The following is a 10,902-nucleotide window of genomic DNA, read 5'->3' as shown; positions in this document are numbered from 1 at the left end:
TTGTCTTTTCCGTGGGAAATTTCTTGATTTATTTTTTCACAGATGATTATGAGATCGATCGTATGAGATCGTTAGGATGACAAATTTTATTTTTTTATTGAAATGAATTAATAAACATAATTTAGGTATGTATTCAAATATCGAATCGATCAAAATAAAATTTATCTAAAAAAATGAATCAATATTTTACCATGGATCGATGGCGTTTCCCCAGCCACGGTGCATTTTTCACACGAATATAATTCATCGTTCAAGTTGTGACCAAAAGAGCATCAGAAGTCTTCCCAGGTCACTGTCTCTTCCACCTAATAATATATTTTAACTCGGATTTTATTTTATTTTATTATTTATTTTGTCCTTATTCAATGAAGACACGAAAAAGAATTTGGTTTATTGTGGACGGCAACGAAAGGAAAGGGCGACCCATTGGCTGAATAATTAATAATCAATTACGACCCGGAAAGCTTGCATTTTTCATCCTGCTCTTTAATTTATAATTCTACGCATTCCATTTTTATAATTCAATTAATTTTATATACGATCGATTTAATTTTATATATTTTTTTTATTAATTATCAGAATAAATTTAAAAATCACGTGTCCATTATAATTGAAATTTAAATTATGAATACTTGATAAAACTGTTATGCGAGGACTTTCACCATTCTTTTATTAATAAAATTAAGACATGAGCTTCTATCTGTTATATTTAAATATATATGCTGTCGGCCGTGATATGCGTGCACCAAATATTTTATATAGGGCGAGAAAATGAGGCATTAAATATTCATTAATTAGGCAAAACAAAACAAAAAAATGTAACCATAGTTTTGAATAATTTCTATAAATTTTTTTATTGAACATCAAAATAAATTTAAAAAATAATAATACATTTTAATTAAAATTATGAATACTTGATACTGTTGTGCGAGGACTTTCACCATTCTTTTATTGATAAAATTAAGTCATGAGCTCTATCTGTTATATTTAAATATATATGCTGTCGGCATGATATGCGTGCACCAAATATTTTAGATAGGGCGAGAAAATGAGGCATTAAATATTCATTAAAAATAAAACAAAACAAAACAAAAAAAATGTAACCATAGTTTTGAATAATTTACATGTGATATAACTTTACATGATCATTAATTGTGTTTTTGTGTGATGAGGAAGATATATCAATTGAAAATTTAGTCAAACCTTTCTATTGAAGGTGTGATAAGTATATCAATTGAAAATTTAATCAAAGTAAATATATTATAAATAATTATTTCTAAAAATTTTAAAGGAAAAAAAAATGTTTATGTTAATAGTTAAGAGTACGAAGGATAATTATTTTTTAAAAAATTGGTAAAAAATAAAAAGAAATCTTTTTATTCATATAAAATAATATCGCTTTTAGAACTATTTTATACAAACTATTTTGTATAAAACAATTTTATTTTGATCTGTTTTGTACTAACCCAAGGGGTGTTGAGCCCTTTAATATTATTCATTGCTAATATTGATTATTGTTCCTTCTATAGGGATTGAATTCGAGCGGTATACGCGATGCAGGCGAATTTGGAGGTGATCCTCATGATGCATTTAGTGATTCAATAGATGAACTTTTGCTATTGCATTCGATCGACTAAGTCACAAGACACCATATAGCTATGGCTAGAGGAAGCCGAAACAAATGGCAATCGAGATGGAGTAGGATTGAATACTAGATATCGAATAAGCCACTCTTAAAGCATGTGTTGGGAGGGCCAATCCAAGAAGGCCTAGTTTTAAAGTAGATAACATCTTGTGGGTTGTGGGTGGATGATGAAGGGCTTTAACCTCAATTTTATGTCATTCCACTAACAAAGAAGGTGGCTTTCACATTTGTCTTTTAACATTGCTTGTGGCCTAAAGAGGCATCAATATATAGGCTAAAAATAGTGGAAGATGAGTAGATAGTGTTTTTTTGTTAGTGCTAAGATGGGCAACTAAAGGAGAGGTGAGTGGGGCCAAAACATACCGATTAGATCGATTTAATAAGACCAAGTTGAGTGACTTAAAACATGTAACTCTATCAAGCTAGGCAAAGGGCAGGATAGATCAATGTTCAAATTGACCGAGCAAAGTGGATAAATTAAGTTAGATTCATGAATTGAGAAGATTAAACTTGTAGGGAAAGTTGGATGAATTAGATGAGTAAAAATGGATCGAGTTGGTTAAACAAATCGGATGGGATGGATAGGTCAGACATGTTGAATTGGTCTATGAAGCAAATGGTTCAAAGGAACAAAAGCTTGAGGGAACATAATGAGCTATAAGAGTAGAACAAATTGTATGTCTCGCTAAGCACTTGCTCATTCGTCTTATCTAGTTCATGTCGCTTGTCCCTCCAACCTAGTCGACTAGACCTACATGATATGCCCTCCTCACTCGATTTGTTTGTCTTGCTTGATCGATATTATTGCCTCTTGTCCACCTTAATCTACACTCGATAAAGCTTCATCGCAATATCCACTCTCAAGCATGTTTGCTCACTTAATTCATTTTCTTATCCTCTATCTGCAGTACTAACTTATTTTCTGAACATGCTTGTAGTGCCTAGGAAAATTTTCTTAGCTGATCCATACTTTTGAAAATAGTAAACATACTTAAACTTGTGTTTGACCTTCTAGTTTAGCCATTCACCATTACATTTCAATCATTCCAATACACATTCTTCCTCCGCTTGGTCCAATGTACTTCATCTAATCTACCCTACTCCTTTATGAATCGACAAGCTTGGCTAATTAATCAACAATTAACTAATCACTTGCTAACTACCAATTAATTAATTACTAATTCAACAATTAACTTATTAACTAACTAATTATTAATTATCCAACCATTAATTACCAATAACTGATTAGTATGTAATTAACCGCAATCCATCCACTCTCAAGCATGTTTGATTCTCTTGATCCACTCAACTTGTTATACACCCTAGAAATTTTAGCAAGGAAAATGATATATCACACATTGAATTAAATAGCATATATACATTTCAATCATTCCAATACACATTACATTGTTGTGAACAGCTAAAGTGAATGCCAAGATATGGCCAAACAAAGGAGGAAGGAGCATCAAAGAGCTCTGGCAAAGGTGACAGTTTAGCTGCAAGTGAATTAAATCTTCAAATGCATGGAACATATTCAAAGAGTGGCACCCTTTGTGGCTCAGACTATAGTTCATCTGAGAACCAACTCGAGTCTAATGGAATGATTCTCACACTTGATAGCTACGGTTGCGGCTCTTGTTGGGGAGTGGATGGTGAATCTGGTGCTAATGTGATGGGCAAGCTGCCCCTATGCCCACCAGACTGCAGACTGAATGCCATTCCACTTGCTGCTAAGCCTGCTGCTTCCTGGGTTGTTGTTGTTGAGATTGAATGTCAATAAAAATTATAGACCCCAACAAAAGGATTAAAAATAAAACAAGTGAGTCACATAATCCTCAATTTTCTAGTCAGAGGAAAATAGAATTATATATATTCCAAGCTAAAAAATCTGCCAATGGCCCTCTGCCAACACCATCTAGTGAAAAACAATTCTACTTTGCTCACTACAATGGTTTATAGATAGGCTGTGTTACAGTAATAGAATGATCTTTGGCAAGCTTTCAAGACACCTACAGAGTCATAGAGAGACTTTTGCTAGCTTCTATAGAGCCAATCAATGTGCCAGCTTGAACAAAGCCCAAGCACCTCAGTTGAGCTACATACTCAACTACCTTCACATGAACCACAGAAATGCATTCCACCTTCGTGGAACTCAACATCCTCACAAGAATCTCAATAGACCTGTGGTCACCTCAAGCAAACCACCTAAGCCCGGACTCAGCCTCAACTGAATCTCAATTGGTGATAAATATATGTGCCCATATTGTGATCCCAGACCTAATTAATAATTTTGGCAGATTACTTTTAGTTTCTTGTGATCCTCTACTATATATAAACACAAGCTTTCATTAGATGGTGGAATTCTTGATACATGTCGCCTTCATCTAACCTATTTGGAGTCACTTATTTTGTTTGGTCAGGAAGTGACATGCAGGAACCCGATTGATAGCGTTGTTGACTTCATCAAAATGGTTGCCACAGGAGGAATCTCAAGCATTTCAACTTGTAAGTCGAGGAAATTCAGAAGAAAAGTCAAGTCTTATATCAAATACACCAAAACTATGCGAGCATCAAAATTACAACAGCTTTTTACCTGCCTTTCCCTTTGGTGTCGCTCGATGATCATGATCCAACCCACAAAGTAGAGGGGTAACAGAAATCCAACAACACTTAGCAAGAAAACCTGAAAAATTCAACTAATAAGTTTGATACGTGAACAAGCTAGGCCCTAAATTACTAAAGAGTTTAAATTTTCACTCACGAAAATGTGTGCAAAAGCATCGTCGACATCACTGTCATCCTCATTGCTAATGATCAATACATGCCTCAACAACAAGAGAGTCATTAACTACAGAAGTTTGTTCAGGAACAAAGCTTAGTCTACATGTATACCATTTGAGTATCATTTTATACCTCTAAGTTAGACGCCATCTGATTGCTGGATGTAGATGTCAAAGTTAAAAAAAAAAAAAAAGAAGAAAGGGACTTAACTATTAAAGCAACACAGCGGCAAAATTCAGCACCAATGTCATTTGAAGCATATCCATCATAGTCAGCTTCGACAAGGTGGTGGTGTGCTGCTGTCGTTGTCAATACGTGACGATCATGCAAATCCAAAGTAGAACCTGCAATTAACAAGCTGCCACAGCAAATGAAAAAATATCTTAAAGAAAAAGGAATTAATATTTGGGATCGACAAAGTAAAATTTGTAAATGAACATACTCGATGTCAATTGTGGTCTCATCAAAATGAATTCGTGGAGGAGTGGTATAACCAGGTTTATATTGCTGTAATCACAAATGAAGCTAAAAAAAATTATAATACTTATTTGATATATGACATATTGTTTTTAAAGTGAAATATACAGGAGCACATTGTTCAAGTCAAAAGGATTAGGAGTTAGCACAAAAACTCAAGATGGACCAGCACATCCGAGATGAATACTAGAGTTATGTGTGGGACGAATATCCTGGAGGTCGGCTTCTTAGTGTGGGTGAACCAAGGGGGAAGGTTATTCCCCTCCAAGATTAGTCGGGCGAAGCTCGGACACCAGGAGTATAAAAAATAATAATAATAATTAGGGTTATGTGCAGCTAAATAAACAATACCATAAAAGAACTAAGTAATTCTTGGCATAAAATAAGTTATAAATGAACTTTAAAAGACAAGTGGTAAGTTAAGTTTTCTACTGCACTAGAATATTGATAATATATAAATCACAATACCAATAAATTATCCAAACAACTAAACTGAATAAGTTTGTGCAGCTATCATGCTGAATCCAGGTGATTTTCCTATTTTCATTTCACCCTTTTCTCACCAGAGATTTAGACAACCATTTGAACCAGATGAATTCCAAAAAAAAATATTCTTCCTCGGAGGAACTAGCTTGCTGTTGTTTGTATTGCATGAAGAAATGGTATGTACAAGATTCAATGACTTCTAAATGGCTTACTCTTTTTGTCTTCAACACCTCATGGCAATGTACAGCAAAGCTTATGTGCTTGTAATATTGGATTCCAGACATCCTATTTTTTTGTTTAGACATTGATATTTGTTCATGGAAGTGTGTAGATTGTGAAGCTTGGAAATAGGAAATAAAATTAACTGCCTTTTTTTAAAAGAATAGTTTATCTTTGTTTACAAAGAAAAACAAAAACTATATATTCTTCAGAAAGAAGGCACATGAATGACACAAATTTGAGGAGAATGTCCATACAATACAACCAAGACTGTAACTGATCACCTCATGACAGAGTTCATTGTATCACCCTTCTCATCGCACCAACGTTGGATACATGCCCTATGAGCATACTGCAGCACATTGCAAAATTGTAACTGACTAGGCCAACTAAACAGCAGAAAAGTAAAGAAATACGGAATTAGGCTTGACCGATTGAGAAGCAAAGCCAGCCACTAAGGATAACTTAGGTACCATTAGACATATAATTGAATTCTTTCGAGTATACCTTTTCAGGTTGGATAAAAAAAGGTTATATAAATTAGAAATGAAAGCTAAGTTGGAAATGAAGCCCAAGAGAATAAAACCCTCCAAGGTCAATAATGAGAGTCGCCCGTCAATTTGATTTTTGGTTTAGAAGAAATAATTCCAATAGAGATCATAATGTCATCTTACAAGACATTAATCATTCAATCAAAACCTACATGAGAATATGAATACCTATAGCGACGTTTATCCATATTATCATCCTCCGAGTTGGCGTTAGAAATGAGAAAAGGATAGAATTGATAAAAAAAATTATTGAAAAAAATGAATAAAGATAGATAAAATTGACTCTAATATTAATGAAAAAATAATCCCACATGGAAAGTTTTATAACCACAAAATTGATTTATATTAAAACCATAATTTAAAAGTATTTTAAATTTATTAAGTCCTCTGCTCTCCAGATAAAATCATATTATTTAAATTTTATATGTTAATTTTATTCTTGTATTAGGAGAACCAGACTCGAAGATCTAGATCAAGAAAAGATTATATCCAACTGCATTTTCTGAGTCGAAATCTTGTCACGTGATCTTCTCCAACAAACATGTTCATTTAAGTTCCACAATCGATTGACTGAAATATTTAAAAATGTAAACAAAAACAATCCAGTTCTGTTCTTTAGTCTTTTTTTTTGCTCTCTATCTTTCTTCAATATCTACGCATGCCTTAGTTGGGAACACGAAGAGCCTTCGGCAAGGCCGCCGGCGAAGCCAATGGCAGACTCTGCAACTTGCAGTCCGCCGAAAACAAGTGGCCAACGTTGCGGCGCTCGGCCGACAGCAGCCCATCGACGATCTGAAGCAGCACCCTCTCGCTCCTCCGCATCGCTCCACTCGTGGATCTCTGCTCTGAGAGCGTGAGGGTTCTCGGCGACGAGCTCCCACAGCGGGAAGTTCTTCCTCGGCATCACAAAATCCTGCGCGCCGAGCCGGAGCGAAGGACAGTAATCCCCCTTCCCGTCTCCCAGGTAGACGATGCGCTTCTTCCCCTCCGCAAGAGCTGACTCTTGAATTCTCTCGACTATTTTGCTCTGCATATTTTAACACGGCTCGAACTCAGATCCAGTGCAGGCAGCCTACAGAACGATGGCGAAAAGCTTGCAAACAGGAAGAACATGGATCACCTTGCACATGTTGGGAGGGCAGAGACTGCAGCCATGGGAAGAGCTACTGAAGTCGTGAAAAGGGAAGATTCTGAGCCTCCCTTCCTCGTCCACGTACCCAGGGTTCGTGTTGATCTCCGAGAAGTAGCCCATCAGACCGTGGTGCTTCAGAATGGTCTCGATGAAGAATCTATTGGCATCGCTCACTATCCTCAAATCACACCTGCAAATCGAACCAGGAGCGATTCAGACGGCGAAGGGAAGAAAACACAAAACGAACAAAAGACGAACATACCCGAAAGAGTAAGCTGATTTGATAGCGGCGACGGTCTCGGCCGGCAGAGGAGCATTCTTTAATATCTCTGCGATTTCCTCGATTGTTCTTCCTTGCGCATGGAACTCCCTCATGATCGTATCCTGATATATATATATATAATATATCAGCAGCAACAGATACAGATACCTTTCTCACTGTATCAGAAAAAAAAAAACCATACCATCGCAGTGTTCCATGGCAAGGTCTCGAGAAGCTGGCTCAAGCGCTGCGTGCCGCCGAGCTCGTCGATGACCCAGTTATCGCTGTCGCAGTCGATGATGGTCTTGTCGAAGTCGAACACCACGACGACGGCAGCCATGGCAGAGAGACAATGCAGCTGGATTAGGGTTGCAGTAAGGCTGGGGGCGCTCGCTCGCTACACGTGGAAGGCATGGTTGGTTAACGGAATTTATAGGGAGGCAGGGAAGAAGAAGATGCCGAGGGAATATTACTAGGTGCTACGATCGGGAGGTGGTCTTAGATTTTGCTGCCGCGAGTTTTCTGGCGGAAGATCGCTGCGTGTGGAAATGTCGGGGGAATAAGCTTTGGAATATTCCCTATCTGTCGACTCAGCGAAGCCACCGCCAGCGGTAGACCAAAAACGATCAGAGCCGCCCGTTGGGACGCGTGGCAACTTTTTAATAAGGATAGTTTTATTTGCAGTGTTTTCATTTCAAATAAAAGCGCCACAGAAATATAAAATAAGTACTTCACAAAAATATAATGAACAATTATATGGTGTCTATAATTGTTAATACATAAAAATATATAAAATAATATAAATATAAATATATATCACTCATTTATCCTTACAAAGTTAAAGAAATCGTTTACAACCTTCAACTCATACAATAAGAGATACAAATGATAAGTAAGATCAAATATAGTACAAAGAAGAACTACAATTGAACTTGTTTTCTTTCACTTCGATTGTTTAAGAATAACTTGAAAATTCAAAAACACTATCTTAAGAATTAGTGCCAAAAATTTCTCTTTGAACCCCTTCTTATAAAGCTCTTGTTGTTTTTTAAGAATTCACCTAATTAGTGACTAATAATTTGCCCTAGTTGACTAATTGTTACAATTAAATCAATTGATCCTACATAAAATCGACTGCCCTACTTCATAATGGCTAGCTACTTGAGTCATTGCTCTACTCTATTTCGAATTTAGCTTTAGTATAGGAGATAAAATTTGAATTGATGAATAGATTATCGAATATCAAAAAATAGAGATTGTTAGTGCAATCAATTTTAATTTTAATATTTGGACAAATATTCTAGCATAATCCTATTATTTTTTTGTTAATCCAAGTATCCAACCCTTGCGATCCGATTAATTTTGGAGGTGGACGACCCTATCCTATAGATCGACCACTAGGTAAATCCGAAAAGCACAGGTGGATCCTAACATGACACCCAATATCACCAGTGGTTCGAACTCCGCCGACGTTCGAAAATGCCTAATGTGAGATTTGAATTCTCGTTGACAATATGGTTGAGGTTAATTTAAGTTAGATTGATATTTCAAGTAGATGAAGGTTGATTGGATACTTGATATTAAATAAAGTCTAAATGAATTAAAGTGGAACCCATATTTGATAAAAGTGGAAAGCCTAATAGGTGTTAGCATTGTTAAAAGATAGGAATCTAATAAGTGTTGATATATAAAAAGTTCAATAGGGAATTGACAAATAGAAAGTCTAACCAAAAATTGGTAGGGAAAAGTTCAATATGACTTGATAAGAGGAACGCCTAATATGTGTTGGCAGTGAAAGTTCAAGTAAATTAAGGCGATTGAGTGTTTGATAGTGAAAGCCCCCATTGGTGAATGGTAATGAGATGCTTTGCAATAGAAGTCTAGATAGATTAAGGAAGATTAGATGCTTGGAAGGTGATGAAGTCTTAAGATGTCAAAATTGATTTGGCATGTGCATCGATAAGTCTCGAAGGAATGCTCTCAAGTTGAGGCCGGATAAGTAGAAGTCCTAATGTGTCAAAAATGATATGAGACTAAATAAAGTGAAGGTCCTGGTGAGTTAAGGTTGATGGACATTAGGCAATGGATGAAGTTTTGGAGGTTATGTTGGTGCGGCGAAAGCAAATCGTATCGCCAGAGGGGAGGGTGACTAGGAATCTGCAAATTAAAGTTTCGATCTTTCTCTTGCTAACAACTTTAGCAACGACACACACATATTAATTAAACCAAATCAAATACATAACAGAAAGAGGCTTACAAATTTACTTGATTATAACCGTCAAGCTATTAGTTCAAAACTATAAACAACTCCACTAAGACTTCTTCTTATAAATGTTCAGGAGGCAGAGAAGTCTCTTACAATGGTTGATCAAAACTATAAAGAACAAAAGATAATAAAATCGAGTATGTATTTTTCTTTTTTGAGATTCAGTCTATTTATAATTTTTTTCTTGATCTGACCATTGTATCTATGTGTATCTTCAGGCTTTTGGAAGCCTTCTGGGCGTCTAGATTCGTCGAACCCAATCCACTCTGGCAATGGTCCACTAATGGCTTTGGATGATTCCTTGCAATCTAGGCCCCTGGAAATGATCCGGGTATCTAGATTCTGCTGACGTGGACTCCATCCTGATCCATTTTGGCAATGGTTCATGCTGACCTTAACTGGGCATCTAGGTGCTGGAACCTATCCGGCGCCTGGAACAGATCTGGGCGCCTAGATTAATGGTTAGCTTGGGTTGACCATTTTCCTCCTTCGTTCCTGCCTTGGTCGCCTTGCTACAGTTTTCTTTCCGGCTTCTTGTCCCTCGGATGCATCGAGCTTTCTGGTTCGCTTTTGTGTATTCTTCTCGCTTCGCTGGAGTATTCTTCTACGACTCCTCTCTCGTGCGTCCTTCTCACTCGCTTGCGTCTTTTGTCAAGGTTCATCATGTGGTACATGTGTGTTATCCTAAGTCTCTTACACTTAGACATACACATTACACATAACAAAGACCTAATTACAGACTTATTTGACCACATATCAAAACTCCACTAGGGTACTAATAAGTTAGACTAGACTCGACCTTTGGTCGGATCCAAACTGAGACCCGATTTGGGCCCATAATGAAGTCAACAAATCAGGTACCGATTGACTCAATTGTCAAGGCAGAACCATAACTGGCCCGCAGGGTGCTGGATCGATTACGATTCCAGCCCAATAAAAATAGTCGAACCGACAATCAATCGCTCGGTTCAATTTTTTCTTTTTCTCCTTTTTGTTAACGTTGGAACCACCGTTGGAATCAGTTTTAGCTATTGGGATAAATTGAGGTGGATTTATATTTTTTTTCAACGATTAAGATCATTT

The 10,902-nt window shown here is 36.6% G+C and overlaps 2 pseudogenes; both read right to left on the bottom strand.

Annotated features, from left to right (window-relative positions):
• Positions 1-3,003: 3,003 nt before the first annotated feature.
• LOC141814821 (uncharacterized) overlaps positions 3,004-10,902 on the bottom strand; it is a 10,024-nt pseudogene continuing 2,125 nt past the window's right edge.
• On the bottom strand, positions 6,708-7,963 carry LOC141814822 (inorganic pyrophosphatase 2-like; annotated as a pseudogene).

The sequence above is a fragment of the Curcuma longa genome, chromosome 21, assembly GCF_044706935.1.
Source record: "Curcuma longa cultivar G26 ecotype Majalengka, Jawa Barat chromosome 21, ITB_CL_G26_1.1, whole genome shotgun sequence".
Classification (NCBI taxonomy): Eukaryota; Viridiplantae; Streptophyta; class Magnoliopsida; order Zingiberales; family Zingiberaceae; genus Curcuma; species Curcuma longa.
This window is presented reverse-complemented; position numbering and strand designations above follow the sequence as displayed.